Below are 12,728 nucleotides of genomic sequence, written 5' to 3'. Positions count from 1 at the left end.
TCTTTTCGCCCTTTTTTTCTCTTTTCTTTCCCTCTCCTTTTTCCCAATTTCTTTTCTGCACTCTGTTTTTTTTTCTTCCCTACTTTTCCTTTCTTTTTTCTCTTTTATCATTTTCTCTTCTTCCTTCCTTATCCCCTAATTCTCTTAATTCGGGTGGTCACCTTTATTTGGGGTTATTAATATCATAAATATATTTGTGTTTAGTGCCTGGTACGTGGTGCTTTGTTGTGTTGTATTTTGTGCCTTTAAATCAACAAAGCAGATCCAAGCAACAGCAACCTCCTGAGCACCACACCATCTGCTGAGGAACAGCAGCTGTACATGAAACCTCGCCCCACCAGCCAGAAGAGCCACCACATCTGTGAACAGCACCCACCAGAGGAGCTGCTGCCAACTGAGGAGCAGCTGCTACCGCAACTGCCCGAGGAGCAACCACAGCCCAGGGAGCCACTGCCACCCAGGGAGCAGCCACTGAATGACTCAACGTCTAGATATGTCAGTGAGATCGAACATGGGTAGACAAAGAAACCCCCAAAGAAAAGAAAAGGAGGACTCTCCAGAAAAGCAGCTAAGTAATACAGAGGCATGCAACATGACAAAAAAGAATTCAGAATAAGGGTCCTAGAGTGCATAAAACGGATGGAGGAAAAAATCAACAACTTATGCAAGAAGCTAGAAGAAACAGATGAAGAAGTCAACTACCTATGCAAGACGCAAGAAGAAACAGATGAAAAAATCAATAACGTATGGAAGAAGCTAGAAGAAACAGATGAAAAAATCAACAACTTAAGTAAGACCCAAGAAGAAATGAAGAGTGATATAGCTGCAATAAAAAACACCATTGAAAGTATCAACAGTAGACTAGGAGAAGCGGAGGACCAAATTAGTGAATTAGAAGACAAGGAAGCAAAACACACCCAAAATGTACTGCAATTGGAGAAAAAAATTAAATGACAGGAGGAGAGCCTAAGGGAGCTTTGGGACAACATGAAACGAAACAACATACTAATAATAGGGGTACCAGAACAACAGAAAGATGAACACGGATTAGAAAACCTACTCGAAGAAATAATATCAGAAAACTTCCCTGAGGTGGGGAAGAAAAAAGTCACACAATCCCAGAGAGTCCCAAACAAGGTGAACCCGAAAAGACCCACACCAAGACACATCATAATTACCATGGCAAATGTTCAGGAAAAAGAGAATCTTACAGGCTGCAAGAGAGAGACGGAAAGTTACATACAAGGGATCTCCCATTAGATTATCAAATGATTTCTCAACAGGAACACATCAGGCCAGAAAAGAATGGATGGAAATTTACAAAGTGATGCAAAGCAAAGGACTGAATCCAAGAATACTCTATCCAGCAAGGCTATCATTCAAACTTGAAGGAGAAATAAGAAGCTTCACAGACAAAAAAAAGGCTAAGGAGTTTATCACCACCAAGACAGCAATGCAAGAAATGCTAAAGGAACTGATGTAAAAAGAAGAAATAAAAAGCTCAGAAAGAAAACACCCACACAAAAAAAGAAATGGCTACAAACAAGTTCCTTTCAATAATAACTTTAAACGTAAACGGACTAAATGCTCCAAACAAAAGACATCGAGTGGCTGAATGGATAAAAAAACATGACCTATAAATCTGCTGTTTACAAGAAAACCACCTCATTAGAAGGGACTCACACAGATTGAAAGTGAAGGGATGGAAAAATATCTTTCAGGCAAATGGAAAGGAAAAGAAAGCTGGGGTAGCAATACTTATATCGGACAAAATAGACCTCAAAGTGAAGGCCATAACAAGAGATAAGGAAGGCCACTTCATAATACTAAAGGGATCAATACAACAAGAAGATATATAACTCTGGTAAACATATATGCACCCAATGCAGGAGCACCCAAATTCATAAAAAATCTCCTGGAAGATATCAAAGGTGAGATTGACAACAATACAATCATAGTAGGGGACTTTAATACACCACTGACATCACTGGATAAGTCCTCTAGACAAACAATCAGCAAAGAAACAGCATTCCTAAATGACTCACTAGATCAGATGGACTTAATAGACATCATCAGAACACTTCACCCCAAAGCCACGGAATATACATTCCCTTCTGATGCTCATGGGACATATTCAAAAATAGACCACATATAGGGTCACAAGCACAGTCTCCCCAAATTCAAAAAGATTGAAATCATAAAAAGCATCTTCTCAGACCACGATGGCATAATATTAGAAATAAACTACAATAAAAACAACCCCAAATACTCAAACACTTGGAAGCTGAATAGCATGTTATTAAATATTGATTGGGTTAACAATGAGATCAAAGAAGAAATTAAAAACATCCTGGAAACTAATGACAATGAAAACACAACAATCCAAAATCTATGGGACACAATGAAAGCAGTCCTGAGAGGGAAGTTTATAGCTCTACAGGCCTTTCTCAAAAAACGAACTCTCAAAAAATTAATCTGGAATAAAAAAAGACCCCGAATAGCTGCAGCAATCCTGAGAAAGAACAAAGTAGGTGGGATCTCAATACCAGATATCAAGATGTATTACAAAGCCACTGTTCTCAAAACTGCCTGGTACTGGCACAAGAACAGGCATATAGATCAATGGTATAGAAGAGAGAGCCCAGAAATCGGCCCAAACCAATATGCTCAATTAATATTTGACAAAGGAGGCAAGAACATACAATGGAGCCAAGATAGTCTCTTCAATAAATGGTTTTGGGAAAATTGGACAGATATATGCAAGAAAATGAAACTAGACTACCAACTTACACCATACACAAAAATAAACTCAAAATGGATAAAGGACTTAAATGTACGGCAGGAAACCATAAAAATTCTAGAAGAAGCCAAAGGTAACAAAATCTCAGACATATGCCAAAGCAATTTCTTCACTGATACAGCTCCTAGGGCACTTGAAACTAAAGAGAAAATGAACAAATGGGACTACATCAAAATAAAAAGCTTCTGCACAGCAAAAGAAACCATCAACAAAACAACAAGAAAACCCACTGCGTGGGAAAACATATTTGCCAATGTCATATCTGATAAGGGCCTAATATCCAAAATTTATAGGGAACTCATACAACTTAACAAAAGGAAGATAAACAATCCAATCAAAAAAATGCGCAAAGGACCTAAATAGACACATTTCAAAAGAGGACATTCAGAAAGCCAACAGACATATGGAAACATGCTCAAAGTCACTAATCATCCGGGAGATGCAAATCAAAACAACAATGAGGTACCATCTCACACCTGTCAGATTGGCTATCATCAACAAATCAACAAACGACAAGTGCTGGAGAGGATGTGGAGAAGGAGGAATACTCGTGCACTGCTGGTGGGAATGCAGACTGGTGCAGCCACTATTAAGACAGTATGGAGTTTCCTCAAAAAACTAAAAATGGAACTCCCATTTGACCCTGTGATTCCACTTCTAGGAATATATCCCAAGAAACCAGAAACAACAATCAGAAAGCATATATGAACCCATATGTTCATAGCAGCACAATTCACCATAGCTAGAATCTGGAAACAGCCTAAGTGCCCATCAGTAGATGAATGGATTAGAAAACTGTGGTACATCTACACGATGGAATTCTATGCTGCTGTAAAAAGGAAGGAACTCTTACCATTTGCAAAGGCATGGATGGAACTGGAGAGCATTATGCTAAGTGAAATAAGCCAGTCAATGAAGGAAAAATACCACATGATCTCACTCATTCATGGATAATAGAGACCGTTATGAACTTTTGAACAATAATAGATACAGAGGCAGAGCAGCCTCAAACAGATTGTCAAACTGTCACGGGAAGGCTGGGGAGGGATGGGGGGCAGGAGGGAGGGGAGTAAGAGATCAACCAAAGGACTTATATGCATGCATATATGCATAACCAATGGACATAAGACACTGGGGGGTAGGGGAGACCAGGGGATTGTCAAGGTTGGGGGGAAAAAAAGGGACACATATGTAATACCCTTTGTAAGACTGTAAGCAATAAAATAAAAAGAAATGCAACAACATACGAATAATAGGGGTGCCATAACAACAGAAAGATGAACATGGATTAGAAAAACTATTCGAAGACATGATATCAGAAAACTTCCCTGAGGTGGGGAAGAAAAAATCACACAAGCCCAGAGAGTCCCAAACAAGGTGAACCCGAAAAGACCCACACCAAGACACATCATAATTACCATGGCAAATGTTCAGGACAAAGAGAGAATCTTACAGGCTGCAAGAGAGATATGGAAAGTTACATACAAGGGATCTCCCATTAGATTATCAAATGATTTCTCAACAGAATCACATCAGGCCAGAAAAGAATGGATGGAAATTTACAAAGTGATGCAAAGCAAAGGACTGAATCCAAGAATACTCTATCCAGCAAGGCTATCATTCAAAATTGAAGGGGAAATAAGAAGCTTCACAGACAAAAAAAAGGCTAAGGAGTTTATTACCACCAAGCCAGCAATGCAAGGCATGCTAAAGTGACTGGTGTAGAAAGAAGAAATAAAAAGCTCAGAAAGAAAACACCCACACAGAAAAAGAAATGGCTACAAACAAGTTCCTTTCAATAATAACTTTAAATGTAAACGGACTAAATGCTCCAAACAAAAGACATCGAGTGGCTGAATGGATAAAAATACATGACCCACACATCTGCTGTCTACAAGAGACCCACCTCATTAGAAGGGACTCACACAGATTGAAAGTGAAGGGATGGAAAAATATCTTTCAGGCAAATGGAAAGGAAAAGAAAGCTGGGGTAGCAATACTTATATCGGACAAAATAGACCTCAAAGTGAAGGCCATAACAAGAGATAAGGAAGGCCACTTCATAATACTAAAGGGATCAATACAACAAGAAGATATATCCCTGGTAAACATATATGCACCCAATGCAGGAGCACCCAAATACATTTAAAAAAAAACTTTTGGAGGATATCAATGGAGAGATTGATAGCAATACAGTCATGGTAGGGGACTTTAATACCCCACTGACAGCACTGGATAAGTCCTCTAGACAAACAATCAGCAAAGAAAAGGCAATCCTCAATGACTCACTAGATCAGATGGACTTAATAGACATCTTCGGAACATTTCACCCCAAAGCCACGGAATATACATTCTACTCAAGTGCTCATAAGACATATTCAAAAATAGACCATATATTGGGTCACAAGCAAAGTATCCCCAAATTCAAGAAGATTGAAATCATATCAAGCAGCATTTCAGACCACGATGGCATAAAACTAGAAATCAACTACAATAAAAACAATTTAAAAAAAATCAAACACCTGGAGGCTAAATAGCATGCTATTAGACAATGACTGGGTTACCAGAGAGATCAAAGAAGAAATAAAAAGCATCCTGGAAACTAATCACAATGAAAACACAACAATCCAAAATCTATGGGACACAATGAAAGCAGTCCTGTGAGAGAAGTTTATAGCTCTACAGGCCTACCCCAAAAAACAAGAAAAACTGGCAATAAATGATCTAACCCTACAACTCAAAGAGTTAGAAACAGAGCAACAAGAAAAGCCCACATATCCAGAAGGAAGGAAATAATAAAGATCAGAGCAGAAATAAACAACATAGAGACAAAAAAAAAAAATACAAAAGATCAATGAAACCAAGAGCTGGTTCTTTGAAAGGATTAACAAGATTGATGAACCTCTAGCCAGACTCACCAAGAAGCAAAGAGAGAGGACCCAAATAAACAAAATCAGAAATGATAGAGGCGAAATAACAACAGACCCTACTGATAAACAAAGGATTGTCAAAATATACTATGAACAACTCTACTCCAACAAACTAGACAACATGGAGGAAATGGACAAATTCCTAGAAAAATACAACATTCCAAAACTCAATCAGGAAGAATCTAAAAATCTCAACAGGCCAATAACTATGGAAGAAATTGAAGCAGTCATCAAAAAGCTTCCATCAAACAAAAGCCCAGGACCAGACGGCTTCACAGGGGAATTTTACCAAATATTCAAGGAAGAACTAAAGCCAATCCTTCTCAGATTATTCCAAAAAATTCAAGAGGAAGGCACACTTCCATGCTCTTTCTATGAAGCCAGCATTACCCTAATCCAGGGGTCCTCAAACTACGGCTCGTAGGCCACATGCAAATACAAATATTGTTTTTGTTCCCGTGTTGTTTTTTTACTTCAAAATAAGATATGTGAAGTGTGCATAGGAATCTGTTCATAGTTTTTTTTAAAAACTATAGTCCGTTCTGAGGGACAGTGAACTGGCCCCCTGTTAAAAAGTTTGAGGACCCTTGCCCTAATCCCTAAACCAGATAAAGACACCACAAAGAAAGAGAATTACAGGCCAATATCCCTGATGAACATAGATGCTAAAATCCTCAACAAAATTCTAGCAAACTGGATCCAGCATTACATTAGAAAGATCATCCACCATGACCAAGTGGGATTTATCCCAGGCATGCAAGGCTGGTAAAATTGCGCAAATCAATAAACGTGATACATCACATAAACAAGTTGAGAGACAAAAATCACATAATCATATCGATTGATGCAGAAAAGGCATTTGACAAACTCCAACACCCTTTTCTGATAAAAACGCTCAGCAAAGTGGGAATAGAGGGATCATACCTCTACATAATAAAAGCCTTATATGACAAACCTATTGCCAACATCATACTCAATGGGCAAAAACTAAAACCATTTCCCTTAAGAACAGGAACAAGACAGCGATGCCCACTTTCACCACTCCTGTTCAACATAGTACTGGAAGTGCTAGCCAAAGTAATTAGACAAGAAGAAGAAATAAACGGCATCCAAATTGGAAAAGAAGAAGTAAAATTGTCCTTATTTGCAGATGACATGATACTGTACTTAGAAAACACTAACGACTCCATCAAAAACTTATTAGACGTAATAATGAATTTGTCAATGTAGCAGGATACAAAGTTAACACCAAGAAATCTATGGCATTTTTATACTCCAACAGTGAACTTACAGAAAGAGAAATTAAAAAAACAATCCCATTTAACATTTCACCAAAAAAAAAAAAAATAAGAATAAACTTAACCAAGGAGGTAAAAGACCTCTACCCAGAAAACTACAGGACATTGAAAAAAGAGATAGAGGAAGACATAAACAGATGGATGAACATACTGTGTTCATGGATTGGTAGAATCAACATCATCAAAATGTCCATACTACCCAAAGCAATCTATAGATTCAATGCACTCCCCATTAAAATACCAACAGCATATTTCACAGATCTAGAAAGAAAGCTCCAAAAATTCATCTGGAATAAAAAAATAACCCAAATAGCTACTTCGATCTTGAGAAAGAAGAGCAAAGTAGGAGAGATCTCAATACCAGATATCAAGCTGTATTACAAAGCCACTGTTCTCAAAACTGCCTGGTACTGGCACAAGAACAGACATATAGACCAATGTAACAGAATAGAGAACCCAGAAATTGACCCAAACCACTATTGTCAATTAATATTTGAATAAAGGAGGCAAGAACATACAATGGAGTCAAGACAGTCCCTTCAAAAAATGGTGCTGGGAAATATGGTCAAACACATGCAAAGAAATGAAACTAGACCACCAACTTACACCATACACAAAAATAAACTCAAAATGAATAAAGGACTTAAACATAAAACAGGAAACCATAAGAGTATTAGAGGAATCCACAAGTAGCAAAATCTCAGATATATACCGAAGGAATTTCTTCACTGACACAGCTCCTAGGGCAATTGAAACTAAAGGGAAAATAAACAAATGGGACTATATCAAAATAAAAAGCTTCTGCACAGCAAAAGAAACCATCAACAAAACAACAAGAAACCCCACTGCATGGGAGAACATATTTGCCAATGATATCTCCGATAAAGGTTTAATCTCCAACATTTACAGGGAACTCATACAACTTAACAAAAGGAAGATAAACAACCCAATCAAAAAATGGGCAACAGACCTAAGTAGACACTTTTTGAAAGATGACATACATAAGGCTGAGAGACATATGAAAACATGCTCAAAGTCACTAATCATCCGAGAGATGTAAATCAAAACAACAATGAGGTACCATTTCACACCTGTCAGAATGGCTATCATCAACAAATCAACAAATGACAAATGCTGGCGAGGATTCGGAGAAAGAGGAACCCTCGTTCACTGCTGGTGGGAATGCAAACTGGTGCAGCCACTGTGGAGAACAGTATAGAGCTACCTCAAAAAACTAAAAATGGAACTTCCATTTGACCCAGTGATCCCACTTCTAGGAATATATCCCAAGAAACCAGAAACACCAATCAGAAAGGATATATGCATCCCTATGTTCATAGCAGCACAATTTACAATAGCTAAGATTTGGAATCAGCCTAAGTGTTCATCATCAGATGAGTGGATTAAAAAATTTTGGCACATCTACACAATGGAATACTATGCAGCTGTAAAAAGGAAGGAACTCCTGCCTTTTGCAACAGCATGGATGGAGCTGGAGAGCATTATGCTAAGTGAAATAAGTCAATCAGAGAAAGATAAATATCACATGCTCTCACTCATTTGTGGATTATAATGAACAACATAAACCGATGAACAAAAACAGATGTAGAGACAGAGAAGCATCCATCAGATGCTCATAACTGAGAGGTAAAGCAGGGGAGGGTAGGGGTGAGGAGGAAAGATCAACTAAAGGACTTGTATGCATGCATATAAGTATAAGTGATGGATGTGGACAACAGGGGGTGAGGGTAAGGGCAGGATTCGGGGGATGAGGGGACATTGTGGGGATAAGGACACATTTGTAATATCTTATTCAAGAAAGAAAAAAATTTTAAAAAAAAAGCAAAAGATAAAAACAAAACAAAAAATAAAATAATAAAAGAAAAAAAAGAAAAGCCCAGTGTAAGCAGAAGGAAATAATGAAGATCAGAGCAGAGATAAATGACATAGAGACCAAAAAAAAAAAAAATACAAAACATCAACAAAACCAAGAGCTGGTTCTTTGAAAGGATAAACAAGATTGATGATCCTCTAGCCAGGCTCACCAAGAAGGAAAGAGGAGGACCCAAATAAACAAAATCAGAAATGAAAGAGGTGAAATAACAACTGATCCCACAGAAATACAAATGATTATGAAAAATACAATGAACAACTCTATTCCAACAAATGGACAACCTAGATGAAATGGACATATTCTTAGAATACAAGCTCCCAAAACTCAACCAAGAAAAGTAAAAAAAACCTGAATAGCTGGATAACTACCAAATAAATTGAAACAGCAATCAAAAACCTTCCAGCAAACAAAAGCCCTGGTGTGGACAGCTTTACAGGGGAGTTCTACCAAGCATTCAAAGAAGAACTAAAACCTACCCTCCTCAGACTATTCCAAAAAATTCAAGAGGAAGGCACACTTCCAAGCTCTTTCTATGAAGCCAGCGTTACCCTAATCCCCAAAACAGATAAAGACAACACACAAAAAAAGAGAACTACAGGCCAATATCCTTGATGAACATAGATGCTAAAATCCTCAACAAAATCCTAGCAAATCGGATTCAGCAATACATTAGAAAGATCATACACCATGACCAAGTGGGATTTATTCCAGGGATGCAAGGATGGTTCAATATCCACAAATCAATAAGTGTGATACATCACATAAACAAACTGAGAAACAAAAATCACATAATCATATAATAATAAAAGCCCTATATGACAAACCTACATCCAACATCATACTCAATGGGCAAAAACTAAATCCATTTCCCCTAAGAACAGGAACAAAACAAGGATGCCCACTTTCACCACTCCTGTTCGACATAGTACTAGAAGTACTAGCCATAGCGATCAGACAAGAAGAAAAAATAAAAGGCATCCAAATTGGAAAAGAAGGAGTAAAACTGTCCTTATTTGCAGACGACATGATATTATACATAGAAAACCCCAAAGACTCCATCAAAAAACTACTAGACCTAATAAATGAATTTGGTAATGTAGCAGGATACAAAATTAACACCCAGAAATCTATGGCCTTTTCACCAATAATGAACTCACAGAAAGAGAAATGAAAAAACAATCCCATTTACCATTGCACCAAAAAATTAAGATACCTAGGAATAAGCTTAACTAAGGATGTAAAAGACCTGTACTCAGAAAATTACAGGACATTTAAAAAAGTGATAGAGGAAGACATAAACAAATGGAAGAACATACCATGTTCATGGATTGGTAGAATCAACATCATTAAAATGTCCATTCTACTTAAAACAATCTATAGATTCAATGCAATACCTATTAAAATACCAACGGCATATTTCAAAGATCCAAACTCTCCAAAAATTCGTCTGGAATTAAAAAAAGACCCCAAATAGCCACAGCTATCCTGAGAAAGAACAAAGTTGGAGGGATCACAATACCAGACATCAAACTATATTACCAAGCCACGGTTCTCAAAACTGCCTGGTACTGGCACAAGAACGGACATATAGACCAATGGATCAGAATAGAGGACCCAGAAATTGCCCCAACCCATTATACTCAATATTTGACAAAGGAGACAAGAGCACACAATGGAGTCAAAACAGCCTCTTTAATAAATGGTGCTGGGAAATTTGGTCAGATACATGCAAAAAAATGAAACTAGATCACCAACTTATACCATACACAAAAACAAACTCAAAATAGCTAAAGGACTTGAATGTAAGACAGGAAACCATAAAAATCCTACAAGACCCCATAGGCAGCAAAATTGCAGACATATGCCATAGCAATATCTTTACAGAAACAGATCTTAGGGCAAGAGAAACTAAGTAGAAAATAAACATATGGGATTACATCAAAATAAAAAGCTTCTGCACAGCAAAAGAAACCATCAACAAAACAACAAGAAAGCCCACTGCATGGGAGAACGTATTTGCCAATGTTATCACTGATAAGGATTTAATTTCCAACATTTACAGGGAACTCATACAACTTAACAAAAGGAAAATAAACAATCCAATCAAAAAATGGGCAATGGACCTAAATAGAATCTTTTCTAAAGAGGACACTCAGAAAGCCAAGAGGCACATGAAAACATGCTCAAAGTCACTAATCATCTGAGAGATGCAAATCAAAATGACAATGAGGTATCACTCACACTTGTCAAAATGGCTATCATCAACAAATCAACAAACAACAAGTGCTGGTGAGGATGTGGAGAAAAAGGAACACTCCTTCACTGCTGGTGGGAATGCAGACTGGTGCAGCCACTGTGAAAAACCGTTTATGGCGTTTCCTCAAAAATTTAAAAATGGAACTGCCATTTGATCCAGTAATACCACTTCTAGGATATATCCCAAGAAAACAGAAACACCAGTCAGAAAGGATATATGCACCCCTATGTTCATAGCAGCACAATTTACAATAGCCAAGATTTGAAAACAGCCTAGATGCCCATCAACAGATGAATGGATTAGAAAACTATGGTACATCTACACAATTGAATACTATGCTGCTATAAAAAAGAAGGAATTCTTACCATTTGCAGCAGCATGGATGGAACTGGAGAGCTTATGCTAAGTGAAATAAGCCAGAAGTGAAAGAAAAACACCACATGACCTCACTCATTTATGGATAATAAAGAAATTATAACCTGATGAACAAAAAGATAGATACAGAGGCAGAGAAGCATGGACAGACTGTCAAATTACAGTGGGAAGGCTGTGGGGAGTGTTGAGGGGGGGCGGGGGGAGGTAAGAGATCAACCGAAGGACTGTATGCATCCATATAAGTATAACCAATGGACACAAGACACTGAGAGGGTGGGGTGAGGGATGGGCCCGGGGGGTAGGGGAGGCCGGGGGAAGGTCAATGGTGGGGAAGAAAAAACGGAGACAAATGTGTTACTATCTTTAATACTTTAAACAATAAAATAAAAATTTTAAAAAAAACAGCTGCTTATAAACCGACTTGCAGTGATCTGAGGTAAGGGGGAACAGCCCAAGGCTGGAATATGTTCCCCTGCATTGTGGCAGCAAATAGGAGCCAGAAAAGCCAGGCTGAAGGCATGGAAGGAGAGAAAGTGCCCAGCCCCCTGTCCTACAAGCTACTGGCACCACTCCCAACACTAGTCTGAACATTACCATCCTGGCCAAGACCAGGATATGCCAACAGAGCCCTTGGTATAAGGGAGAGCAGCTCAGAACTTGGAAACTCAAGGTGTGAGACTCAAGCAGACCCAGGTTCTAACCTAAGGAGGCCCCACCCACTGGACTAATAGGGGCTACAAATATTGGCCTCAATCAGGTTGCCCCAGGGCCAGAGAAGCTCCGGGGAGGCCCCAATAGACACACCAACAGACCAGATTCAATAACATCAAAGCAAAATCCTGTGAGCTCCAAAAACAGTGATCCTAAAGCTATGGTTCTCAACCTTCCTAATGCCACGGCCTTTAATACAGTTCCTCATGTTGTGGTGACCCCCACCCATATAAATTATTTTCGTTGCTACTTCATAACCGTAATTTTGCTACTGTTATGAATCGTAATGTAAATATCTGATATGCAGGATGTATTTTCATTGTTACAAATTGTACATAATTAAAGCATAGTGATTAATCACAAAAAACAATATGTAATTATATAGTGGTTTCCGATGGCCTTAGCGACCCCTGTGAAAGGGTCGTTCGACCCCAAAGGGTCTCAACCCCACAGGTTGGTGACC

At 38.3% G+C, this 12,728-nt stretch overlaps 1 protein-coding gene across 1 annotated transcript in view; it reads right to left on the bottom strand.

Moving 5' to 3' along the window:
- SOHLH2 (spermatogenesis and oogenesis specific basic helix-loop-helix 2) overlaps positions 1 to 12,728 on the bottom strand; it is a 139,245-nt gene that overhangs the window by 101,732 nt on the left and 24,785 nt on the right. The gene's annotated exons all lie outside the window — the stretch shown is intronic.

The sequence above is a fragment of the Myotis myotis genome, unplaced genomic scaffold (genome assembly GCF_014108235.1).
Source record: "Myotis myotis isolate mMyoMyo1 unplaced genomic scaffold, mMyoMyo1.p scaffold_m19_p_3, whole genome shotgun sequence".
In the NCBI taxonomy this organism is placed as follows: domain Eukaryota; kingdom Metazoa; phylum Chordata; class Mammalia; order Chiroptera; family Vespertilionidae; genus Myotis; species Myotis myotis.
The sequence above is the reverse complement of the archived record's forward strand: the minus strand, read 5'-3'. Positions and strand labels throughout refer to the sequence as shown.